The 13229-nt window shown below is 43.1% G+C and overlaps 1 protein-coding gene across 1 annotated transcript in view; it reads right to left on the minus strand.

Annotated features, from left to right (window-relative positions):
* Positions 1-13229, minus strand: part of HS6ST1 (heparan sulfate 6-O-sulfotransferase 1) — a 180144-nt gene that overhangs the window by 35155 nt on the left and 131760 nt on the right. The window lies entirely within an intron of this gene.

Raw genomic sequence — 13229 nt, forward strand, 5'->3', positions numbered from 1 at the left:
GATTTGGAAACTGGGGAGTTTACGTGATGCAGACGGTGCTCTGTGAACAGCCATGGGGTTGAATAGCTTCATTCACACGATCTGTTTCACCAGCAAGTTAATGTAGCAAAATCTGCTCATTCCTTTTGACTGGCTGGATTGGGGTGCCTTGCCATGGACATGGGGGGGAAATAGGGTGTGACTGTATTTCCTGGGGTTCAGAAAACTACTGACAGCTTATTACAAAACTCCGTGTTTTTTCTTCTCATTCCCCTTTGAAATGATGCTTGACTCTAAATGTTGTTTGCCATGCAGCAGCACCAGAAGCTGTGCTGTCTGTACATCATTTTGTGAGTTGCTTCCATAACCACATCCCACAAGTGATAGAGGAGTTCGTATTTCTTTCAGAACCCATCCCACAAGTCTTCAGTTTTGCTCAGATTCAGTCACTCATTCCTTTCAACTCACCTTCTTGACAACTGATCAGAAAGGCCCTTCAAAACAACTTGTACATTTAACTTTCAATCAAAATTTTAAAAGACATCTAGGACATACTTAGGAAATATTCAAACAGTAATGGCCTTTTCACTTGGGGCTAATCCTAGGGGAAAGACCTTGGTCTCTTGGGAGATTTCAGGTTTTATTGGTCTTTTGAAAATTTAGACATTTTAATGTAATTCATAAACTTTGGATGATTTTGCTCTCATTTAAAGCTTACCAGGCAGCTGAAAAAAATATCCTGAACACCTATAGGAGAGAAATCTGTGGTGAGAGCCTCTTAGGCATGCTGAAGGGAGATGAGAAGAACGGGCTTTGTAGTGGCATCTAGCAAGAGGTCCCTGTGGCAGACTCAGAGGTTTCTGTAATGCTTCCCTGTAACGAGCTCAGAGGTACCCACTGACACAGAGAGAGGAGAGACTGTGGCTTTGGATCCTTCCAACGTTTGACCACCAACTCCAGCAGGGCAGCAGGAAGAAGAACAAATTGTCCTCCCCACAAAGATTTGGCATTTAACTGTTTCTGTCACTTTTTGTCTCACGCTAGCAGAACAGGATTTCCTCTGTTACAGGGCATGAATACAGTATCGGTCCTAAGGTTTGGTACATAACTGTAGAAAGGGTTGGAAATGCCCTATTTTCCTTTCAAAATTAAAAAAGAAACAACGAAAAGACCAAGAAAGTGGGATATAAAAATGAATCTTGCTTTACGTGTTGGCCTTACAACATAAAGTCCTGTATAATTTACAAAGTGAACACTCACTTTAGAGGAGAGCAAATTTCTGTAAAATTGCCTTTAGATGAAAACAGAGTTCTGACAAACTACAGCTTGGGAGGCAAGCTTTGGTTCTGCAACACCAGCTTCTCTGCAACCTGATTTTTCTTAGCCAAAGCAAACAAAAAGCAGAAGAATCTTGACTGAACAGATTTTGTTTTGTTTCTTTTTTCTCTTTCCTTCAAAAGAATCGCTGATGTCAAAAATGTCAAAACACAATTAGGGAGGCCTTTCCTCCCCTTCTGTATGCTTTCTGACAGTATTAAATCATTACCTTCCAAATTAGCTTCAGAATGATGATAAATAAATGGGAAAAAAAAAGTACCACCAGATACAGAGCTGACAGGGCTAATGCTCAGTTTGAGCCTCGTGTTCACTGATTCTGGCAGGTCTTCCACACATGCTCTGGCCCCTTCCTGAGAGAGGACGGACTATTCACTTTAGATCTCAGGTAATTTTGGTGTTTCAGTAGAGCACATCATTAGACGAGCTAAATGAATGCTGAAGCAATCTACAAATAGCAAACCTCATACTACAAACCCCTTATATTTTGAGAAAGAGAACTTGTCTTTAAAAGAACATTGTCTTTAAGAGAACTCTTCAGCTTTCAGCCCAAGGTACCACAGCTTTTCAGCACTAGTGCAGCAAAGATCAAACACAAACCTCACTTACTGCCGTGTCTGACCTTTGCCTTTTGTCAGGACTCTGACAAAAGCCACCATCACAGGGCGTTCTGCCACACAACAGCATTTCAAGAAAAGCTAAAATAAGTAGGAAAGCACTGATAAGAATTTGGGGTTGGAGCATGGTGGGATTGATGTGACTTTGCCAACATGGAGTAGAATAAGAAACTGTATTTTGAAAAATATTGACGGGGGTTTGAGAGCCGTATAATGTTTTTCGGGGTTCAGCATCATTGCTGAGAGTCAGGCCAAATCACTCTGCATCTCACCTGAGTGAGAGAAAAAGCAGCTGGCTTTCACCTACTTTTGTTCTTCCCACCTGCAAGCTTAAGCTCCTGCAGACAGCTGCAGTGAGCACCCACTCAAGGGATTAATTTCTGGCAGACAGGAATTTAGCACTGAGCTACTTTCCAGCTATCCTCCTTTCCCTACCTGGAATATTCCTGCAGCACGTCCTCTGGGCTAGCAGAGCTTGTCACATCTCATGCATCTCCCTAGGCTGGAAGCAGTTGAAACTGGTACTTCATGTATCTTTTAAAGCAAGCACCTAGTCCATCCAGGGTGCCATATAAATCAAAACAATCACTTCACTTGATGTAACTTTATCTTCTGTTGCTAAGTGGAAATGTTAGGGAGAAAATGGGGGAGAAATAAGGCTGGTTTTTTTAACACAGTGCAAATTGCCTGGGTCTGCAGGATGGCACGTAGCTTTCTCTTCGGGAGTCTTCCTTCAACACTTGCAGCTCCATGACTCCCAAATGCATTAGCCCCCTTCTATGTCCCTGTCTCTGAAATCCTAGTTAGAGGACAGAAACCTTCCAAAGACAGAGCAAAGTGTGCAGCTGGAGGGGAGAGGGGCAGAAGAGCATTCCCCAAATTGCCTGCCCTGCTTCTGCTGCCTCTGCTGCCCATCTGCCTCACAGAGGGCAGCCTACAGAGCTGAGCTCGCAGTACAGGTGATGACAGCACTGCTGCTGGTAGCAGATTTGGAATTAAGGAGCTTTGTCACTTAGCCCTCAAAACCTCTTAATTTAACTTATCGGGGAATAGATAAAATCTGATCAGCAGGATGGGTCTACCCACACCACTGGGGACAGCAGTGCATCAGCAGGGACTGGAGCTTTTTCCCTCAGATTACTCTACTGTGTAGATCCCACTGAGAATTTAGGCAGATCGGATTCCCCCACTGTCTTCTCTTTGCACATTCATGTACAGCAGTGCCAGGCCAAGTAGGAATGAGCTAGGAGGCTCCACATACAGACACACCTGCACAGTTATAGCTTTCATTGTACAGTAAGCCCCAAATTTTAAACAAGTTCCTTCCGCTCCATAAGGGGAGTCCAAGGTGAAAGTGCAATTTCAGCAGCTGAGATATAAGGAAAAACTCTACAGTGGTACTATTTAAAAAGCCTCCAATTAGAAATGCTGCTATAAGCTCACATACTAGTTGCTCATTCTTGTGTGTATTTCAACTAATCCAACTCAGTTTGCTGAAATTCAACGTAACTCCCCTCTGTGTCAATAATTACCCAAATATATACATTTCTATATTTAAAAATTTTTATATTTATATGCATTTTTATCTTCATATATTTATCTCCCATCCCTCATTTTTAAAATACTTGTGAATGTGATTTTGGTTTATGGATCACTCACAGCTGTTTTGCTGAACATAGAAGTGACAGATGCCCAGGTGGAATTTCAAAAAACCCCTTATGGATCAGTTTTTGGGCAGTTTCATCACTAATTGGTTCATGCAGAAAGATCAAATTAAGTAAGTTTTAGAGACAGAGGACACAGAAATTGTTTAGCTGCTTGATGGGGTGTGCTGAAATGTGCTTAACCACTCGGAGAATTCAGGACTTGGGATCTATTCTCATCGATTGTTCTGGGGTCTGCAGCTGCATTCTTCCATCTTTGACAAACTCCGGTCACATTATGCTTTATTCCAATTCAGGAAGTCTCTCAGGCAAAAGAGGCACAGAGACATCCCACTCTTCCATGTGCTGTGGGACTGACAGCAAGCCCTCAAACGTGCAGGTTTACAGTCCACTGCTGTGGAATGCAGTGTAGCAGAAGTGGCCAACACACACCCCAAGAGGAGAGTGAGAAAGGCCTGAGGATTTTCAGAAAACATTTTGAGGTGACTTAGGGCATACATATAAAAATTAGACCATGTATGGGTGAGGCTCTGCTCAGAGCTGAAGCAGAAAGAAACACAGAAAGAAAGGTCAAAGCTACCCTGTACTTTATGACCTCATTTAGAATCATGTCTTCTTATGCACCAGAAAATATTGATCCTGCAAGGGACTCCCAAACCCACATTCCTGAAGAATCTCCCATTTTTTTGCTATAGGGCTTCCTTCCATCTGTCACTTTCTGTTCCTCTGCAGTGGGAAGTGAGAGGAGATGAGTGTGCTGCATTACATCTTTTTCTTTTCCTTAGAGAGACTTTCAGGGTTAGTGAATGATGACAGTAAAAATATATGGAAAGGAAGAGTGATCTGTTGGCACCAAAACATGAATTTTCTGGCAAGTTTTGATGAAAAGTAATGAGAAATACATGCAGTCATGGTCATATCAGCCAATATTGACTCTCTTGGACTAGTTACCAGAGGAAATCATGCCCTGGAATGCAGGCTGCTCTGCCAGAAGCATGATTTCTTTCTGGAATTTGGTTTTTCAACCCAAGAAACAGCCACTTTCTGTCTAAACTGAAAATACCAGACAAGAATGTCACATTTTAAGCATGTACTGAAAGTCTGAGTAAAAAGGAAAACAAAAACCCCTTCTGCCTCTTTACCTAGCTCTGTCACTTAATTCAAATACTCCTTTCAGGCCATAAAGAAAAAGACTAACACTTTCAGAGATCTGGCTGGCTTCCAGCATGACAGAAGTAAGACATGGCCTATTCTGCTCCATGTTTCCATCAAAATGAGGGATCTTTTAGAATGGGACCAGTGGGGGACACAACAAAAAAAGGATTTTCTCAACCCTGACTCAAAGGAACACTCCAGTTGAGCCCAGACCAGTCCCACTCAGGGTAAGAAGACTTTAAGCAGATATTTCACCTCGGACATGGCCTTAAGCCATTTGCTGCCTGAGGATGGAGCACTGCACTGGGAGGATGAGCCTGTGGGTGTGCATGGGGCAGTGGGGCAGTGCTGGAGCTGGGGTTCCACAGTCCTGGTTGGAGGACTGTCACTCATCCACACTGCTGGGTTTGAAAGAGGCAGCTCTGGGGTATCCTGTATCAAACCCTGTCACTTAGCTGAGAGCTCAGAGCATCTGGCAGCCAAGACATCAACAGGACGTCACCTAAAGGTTTACTGTAGCAGTTTATCCCTGAAACCTGTGCAGTTGTGCAAGGATATACATTTGCCCAGGAGAATGTCAATAGGTAAGAATGAGTGTATCATTTTGGTGATTGTAGAACACAGAAAGATGAGTGAATGATGGTGATGATGGACTTTCTAAAAAAAGGCATTTGCTAAACTGCCTGGGAATCACACTGCAAACAACTGCAAGGTGTTTCTGATCACCTAGTCAGGAAAATCAAGCCTTAAGGTTTGCCAGGTTACTCTGCATCTCTTTGCTTGAATGAGAGTAAAGTCACAGGTCAGAGAATGAGTGAGCTAAGAAGCAAAGCAGAGAGCAACCAGGTGGCTGCAGGATGTGCCAATCCCTGTGCAAAAGTGAATGTGCTTTAATTCCTGCCTGTTACATTTTTGTTGGCTTGTCCCATACCTGAGAGAAAACTCCTGGAACATGAATGAAGTGGCGACATCACTGATATGAACCCTACTTTTACATTCAAACCAGTATTTGTTTCCTTTGAATGAAGTTGCTGCATGCAAGCAAAACCAGGGCACTTTTCAGTGAGGATGCAGTGTTTGGAGACTGCCAGGGAAAAGACTGAGAGCATGAGGCATAGCTGCCTTACACTTGTTTGGACTGAATACAGGGCTGTGAGGGCAGCTGTGGGCTGTGTAGGGAAATACACATCCCTGCTGGAGCAGCCTGTTGGAAGGACATGCTGTGGGAGCTGGGGCCAGAGAGGTTTTTGGGTTTCCACAAAGGTGGCTGGCACTAAGTGGAGAACACAAGAAAATTTTCAGATTTTCTTGTGGAAAAGTGAAAGCAAGTGAAAAATGAGAGTGGTGATAGGACAGCCTGATGGGGGACTCAGACGTGCTCTGCCTTGGCCCAGTCCAGCTCCTGCTGAACTCGGAATTTTATCAGTTAAATCAATAGAGAGCAAAGCCAGTACAACATGGTGCTTCATTTGTGACTGTGCCTTTGGAGGGACAGGCCATCCTTTACATTCACCTCTCTGTATTACAATAAAGCACCAGACAAAGGCACTTAATCTTCACTTGGGCCAGCAGGAGCCTTTTTGCACTAACTGGTGTGTCAGAAATGTCCTGTCTTTGACACTGAAAGGGCAGTGATTCCCTTGCAGCAAATATGCACATATGTCATGGAGGTCATGTGTCCAGAGTAGGGAGATAGGAAAGGAGAAAGGGAGACAGCAGCAACTGTGCTTATCTGTGCCTTGCTGTGTTCACAGTCCAGGAGAATGGTTATCTGTACCATCGAGATACGGCCTCATTCCTCTTGGGACTGCAGGAACCATCTTCACGTGGAAAACAGCTAAGAACATGCTACATATAAGAGAGCTGATCACCAACTGCTTCACTTGCAGACTATTAATCTAATTTCTTTATGATTATCTTTCCACAAATTGGATCCAGCTGTTCAGTAATCTTCACTGGGAGGTTAATGAATATGCTGAGCTCGCAGAACAAAATGGTGAGCTTCAAAAAACTTCTGGGTTCATTTTTAATGAAATGTTTTAAATTATTTGCTTTTAACTATCTTGCAAGCTTCAGAAGTAGCCCTGGTATCCTTTTAACTTGCTTACTTGATATTTTTCGTTAAAAGAATTTCAAAACACATGTACTGAAATGTATCATATTGTTGCCCTTTTAGCCCAACTGGTATGCAAAATTCAGAGCCTTCCTGTCTTATTTCCATAAAAAATTGATATGGATCCAGTACTTTTTTTTTTTTTTTTAAAATAAGGGAGGACTACACAAGAATCTACAAAAAGTAATTTTTTTTCCCTTCTGAACACACAAGGGGTAAAAAGAAGGACCAAAACTACTCTTGGAGGCTGGAAAGGTGTTAGGGGCAGATATCCTACATGCCTGGCATATTCCTGGCCATCCCTGAGCACCATTTCTAACTACTACAAGGAAAAGATGGATGTGGCCTGATCTGGTGTGTCTGTTTTCCACCTTCTCCACAACTCCCCTTTCTCCAGTGTTCCATCTCAGGAAGCCCTGCCTTGGTGTTCTTCAGGACCAAACTTAGCCTGTTTTCTCTCTCCCTCTCCTTCATGGTTGCTTTCACAGAAGGAGCTCAGGAGAACCCGAGAACTCACTGACATAGTGACCCTGCCCTGCTAAGTAACATCCACAGAAAATATTTGGGACTTAGCTTTGGCTCTGGCCTTCCTTGCCAGACTGCAATGTTGGCAGCATCTTCTGGTATTAAATCATTACCAAGAAAAGAGCATTTAAATGGCTTCACTATTTAGCCTCAACATGGAATGCTTACCATATACATAGATGCTTGCCAGGTCTGTGACTGAGGGCTGTTTTTATCTTCCACCACTGCAATGTATTTTTTCCCCCAGGGAAAAAGGGAATGCAGCAGTGTAACCACGTCCCTGTGGAGCATTTTACTCCTTGACAAATACTGCATGGCTTCCTCCATGCCCAGGTGCTTCTGCTTGGAGAACATCTCACCTTACCACACACCACAGCACAGCAAGAGCATTTCTGAACATGTCAGAAAGAAGCTTCTCTCCCCAGGCCAGCTGATGCTGGCTGCTCCTCCAGGAAGCCGTCCATCAGTGTGTGTTATCTTGCTTCTCACTTAATGGGTAGCTTCCACCTCACAGCTCCTGTGAATACTCAAGGTGCACAATTCTGGTGGCCAAAACTTTACCAGAAGGGCCTGGTTATTCACCTGTGTATTTACTATTGATATTTTACCCTCTTTCCTCGATGGAAAGATTGTTTAGGTGATGTGTGATTACACACCTTTAGAACAACCTTGCTTTAATTCTATATTCTCCTTCTCTTTTGCATCCCTGTGTGTGAAATTGACAGTAAACTCTTATGGGTGCAGATCATTCCCTCACTCACCTTCAGGACTGGCTGCAGGCACAGCACCACAGATGGCTGTGCTGTCTGTTCTCTCAGGCCAATTTTTCCTACAGCTGTCTTGCTGACCTTATAAAACCATTTGGCCAAAGAAGTCAGGAACAGTTCTAATCTATGCTCATACTTTTGCATTTTCCAGCATTAGGCATTTGCATATGGACCTTTGTGACAAGTTTATTGCTTCCCATGTTTATGTCCTAGGCAAAAGCCAGCAGGAGAAGCGTGCTTCTGCTTCAGTCCCTACTCGCCATCTTCTTGCCAAAATAGTTTTGCAGGCTCTGAATGCCTTTGGGTCAGCTCCACAGTCCTCTGGGGCAAGCCAGTTCTCTTGTCTGTTTATCCCTTAACTAAACACTGGCAAACACATAAAGGACACACCACCTTTCTGCAGGAAGAAATAAACTGACCTTCAGCCTGGATTTGCCCTTTGCTCTATAAAATAATAAAAAGAGTAAGAAAAAAAATGCACTTGGTGCACAGCTCCAGTGACTTTTAAGCAAGTCTAAAGCTGGTCTGCAGTGCACGAGTGGACAGTTTATTACAACTCTGGCATTTTTACATCAGTTTACCATCAACAGGAAGCAAACTGTTTGAGAAATGCCAGACAAACGGCTCTGTGAGATCCTGCAGCCTCCTAAGAAATGCTTTTAAGCAGCTAAACTAGGGAAATCTCTCCAATGAAACTGAGCAATAGCTTGCAGTCAAGATGCGCTGACAGAAGGACAGAGAGCTGTTTGAACCATAAGAAAATCCACTCTGCTACTATCAAGTTAGAAGCTGCGCTAGGCTAATTATGAATCCAGATAATAATCCTAAGAGAAAGTGGGAGAGAATGTTCCCTATGAGCTGTAAAATGCATTTACCCTGCACAGCACTCCTCCTGCAGCTCTGCAGGCACACAGACCTGCATACAAACAGCTTTATTCCCAGCTCAGGCTCTGGGGCTAGTGCTCCTCTGCTGGCTTGCTCACCCCTAACTTGTGCCCTCTCAAATCACTGTTCAGGGGTACAAACTTTCATCCCTAAAACCAAGACAAGAGTGGAAATTCAGCCTGTCCCAATAAAAGGCCCAGCTCAAAAGCCACCTTTACGTAATTGCCTACGAAAGAGACGTACTCCTCATGTTCAGACCCCAAGTTTCATGCTTTGCTGGGAATACACAACACACGGTGGATGCATAACACTCCGATGGATCTCATATACAGAGACATAAAATTCTTTACCAAGACTGCCAGAGTCACATTTTTGTAACTTCTTTCATCTTTCATCACCACTCGGACTGGTGGGTAGCAGCCTTGGGGAAGGGTGAGCTTTAAAACACTGCAAAGATTTGCAGTGGAAAGATATAGTTAACTTAGTTATAGTTAACTATAGTTACTATGCTATAGTAACTGCATTTCTTTCTTGCAAATTGAGAAGTCCAGTTTAAAATGCCCCTGTACATAATATTCTCCTCCTTAGGAATATTCAGGATACCTCCACCAAGCGGTGTAACAGCACTCAGCATTGCAAATTAATTATGGGTAGACTCCAATCATCCAGTATAATTGCTGGATACTGTGGTATTATAAACATTGGCAAGGACATCAGAGGTGGAAAAGCCTTCTCATATATAAGGCTTATCAAGATCTTACTCTAAATTGACATTTAGCTCCTTCATAATGGCAAAAAAGAGCTTCATGAGCAGTATGTATTTTAAGAGCAGCTCTGATACTCAAGAGTAGGTACATGCATTTGGAAAGATATAATTTACACTTTGATTCTGAGTACATGCAACACTCCCTGTATAAAAGAGTTGACTTGTCCTCTATAAATATTTTCGAGGTGACATCAAAGGCCAGCTGGAATCTCTTCTATGGAAAATACGCAAACTCTAGGATTACACATGTGCAGAGAGAGACTCAGCTCAGGGACAAGATAATGAACAGCCACACTCTCCTCCCAAGGTCACAGCCTCCCATTCAGCCCCCATAGATGTTCCTACCTAGAGATTGATCAGGGCCTGTCATAAACTGGAGCACTCCTAATCCAGTGCCTAGGCAACAGATATCTATGTTAAAAAACAAACCCTGACAACTTGGTGGACAGTAACTGCCAAAGGCAGGAGGGAGGCAGAGGAATGAGGACATGGGAATTAACGACCACTTTGACCTACATGCATCCTCATCATTGTAATAAAAAGGCTTTCTTCATGCTAAACAGGAAACTCTCTGCTTGGGGACTGCAGGGAAAACTGTTGTTCTTCTCTCCATAACAAGTCTAAATGGTGAAGGGGGAGCCTGTGCACCAGCGTTCTCAAGGCAGCACTTCTCCACTGTGCTGCATTCCAGTGGAAGAATGATCTACATTTATTTTGGCAGCAAGGTCAACAGAAGTAGCTCCCGCCATCCATCCTTGCCCTGCACAGCTCTTTTCCACCCCCAAAGCATTCACTCCAGCAGTGTCAGAACAACTGCTTCATGGAGACGAAATGCTGGGCTTGATCAAGCAACTGAGACAAGTTAAAAATAACCCAGCAAAGAAGGGAGCCCTGCCTGCTCTCCCAATCCAGTTCAGCATGCAGCCCTGGGGCCAGCAGCTGTGGGAGGCAGGGAGAGAGGAGAGGGCAGCAAAGGAACTGTTAGCCATCGAAGCCACCAATAATTAGATTTTCAAACCATGCCCTAAATTGATTCTCACATCCTCCAACCCTGTGGAACAACAATATTTTTTTGCCTCATTTTATAAATTAAGAAAAGAATGAGTTAGTTATTAACCAGAAGATAACTCAAAAAACATCATGTGAAACTCCAGCCTCCTTACCATTAGGTTTTGGGGTTTTTCAGGGTCAGACAAACTGGGTCTCTCTCCTCCTTGCAGTTCAGCTGTACTTTCCCTACACATGAATTTTCCATGGGTCCAACCAAACAGATGGGATAATCACATTCTAAGCATTTACCAAGAAAATGCAGAATTTCCAGCAAGACCACTCTCAACCTGCTACGGTATTACATTCCCTTTTCTAGATTAAGAAACAGGCTCAGAATTCTTACACAGATACCCAAGAGACTCTGTTAAACAGAGAAGACTCAGAAATACCACAACATAGAGTACCTCAACACAGAAAGAGTCTATTAAACTTCCAGGGTTACACATCAAAGGCAGTCATCTATCCAACTTATATTCCCACTTTGCCCTGTGTACTTTTGCTGTGTGCAGGGCAAGGCAACATCCAGTGACAGGACAGTCTGTTGCGGGCAAATATCCAGCTAGCAGCCAAAACGACCACTGGAAGGACCCTGGGAACCTCCAGGTCTGATGCTTTAGGAAGAAGTTAGCTGAAGATTTGTCATGAGCAGTTTATTTTGAATGGATCCTGCCTTGGGGGCATCAGAATGGAGTAGACCTCCTGTCCTTCCTAGGTTGATCTTCTGCAATTCTGATGAAAGCAGAGAGAGCAGAAGCCTGATTCCGATCCTGTCTCTGACACTGCCTTTTCATTCATCCTTGCACCTACCATTAGCTTCTCAGAATGCTGTCCTTGCCATAAAACTGGGATTAAAGCACTTCCTCATTCATATGAACATGTAAAGTGCATAGGCACACAGACAGAAATACATACATGATGTATACCTCTAGCTCCATTTGTATCAATAACCGTTTTTCTACAAAACATACAGGCACTGCTTCTATAAACAAACAGTCACTCCAGAGAAGCATGAAAACAGTAGATGAGAAAGAAAATGGAAAAGCATTAAGGCTAAGGATACAATAATAATAATTTCATAGCTAATACTTAGAACTGCTATTTTTGCAGCACAGAGACTCCCATCTCAGGCTAGCAAAACTTTTCTGATAATACGAGTGAGTTATTACAACTCCTGACACCAGAACAAATAACTGACTGCCATGGGACCCTTGTATTCCAAAACATCACATGCATCAGGAATACTCCCTTTTGTGCCAAAATGAGGACAAGCTCTAAGATAAAGGAATATTTTCCAGCTCACGCCATACCGAGAGGCTGTATGAGAGGGACACATTTACGTGACAAAACTTCTGTGTGGAGGCCCCAGAAGGCAAAGAAGCTGCATTTTAAGGGATGCTTTTCAATTAATGCCTGAGCAGAGCAGGCATTTAAACTTCACTAGAGCACTCCAAGGGACAGGAACAGAACACAGAAGAATCTTTCTTGGCTTATCTGTTCAGCTGTCACTTCAGCGAGCCAGCAGCTGGACTACACTACACAGTCTTGCATCTTACACATAGAATGTAGTTTACTAAACACATTCTACAGGTACACAATACAGGATTCATACATCACAACCAGCCTCCACTTAGGCCTCTACAAATGCAGGGTAGCCAAATGTAGTAGCTGCCTGTTGAATCACATTCATTGTAGCTCAAAATCTGCCTCTGCTCTTTGCAGAGGACGCACACACAGACATTGCAGGCACATTCATCGGGGCCAGCTGAGCTTTCTGGTGTCCTGCATGCATCTACATACATTATCTATGGCCATGCAATAGCTGAATATGTACAGACAAGTTTTAAACACCACATACTACACAAGCACATTTCTGTAGAGATTAGATGTCTGTTCTCAAGAAATGACAGGAAATGACTGGGGAAAATTTATGAAAACTGAAATAATCACCATGCAAATCTCCAAAGTGGGTTTGAGATGCAAAGGGATTTAATTCATCAATTTGCACAGATTAGGCAAAACTGAAATTCACTGCCTTAAGAGCTCCTATTTATTTCTTAAAACCTTTCTTGGCAGGGAGCCACTAGGTACTTGTAAAATATTAGAATTATTGGTGTTTGATGGGCTCTCCTAAAAGGAATAGAGGAAGAAAATCGCAGACTGGAGTCATTAGGATCATCTTCTGCTAACTCCTGTATTTTAGAAAAATATATTTTAAAAAGCATAAATAGATGACAAATTGCCTACCACCTAGCACGATTCCCGGCCATCTGCACTCTCTGTGAGCGTGTTTTTCCAGGCAAACCACCTGCACTCCACAAGTGTTCCTCCCTACTCAAGTTGACACATCCCATAGGCTGAAAGATCCATTTCATA

The sequence above is a fragment of the Corvus hawaiiensis genome, chromosome 10 (assembly GCF_020740725.1).
Source record: "Corvus hawaiiensis isolate bCorHaw1 chromosome 10, bCorHaw1.pri.cur, whole genome shotgun sequence".
NCBI classification, from domain to species: Eukaryota; Metazoa; Chordata; class Aves; order Passeriformes; family Corvidae; genus Corvus; species Corvus hawaiiensis.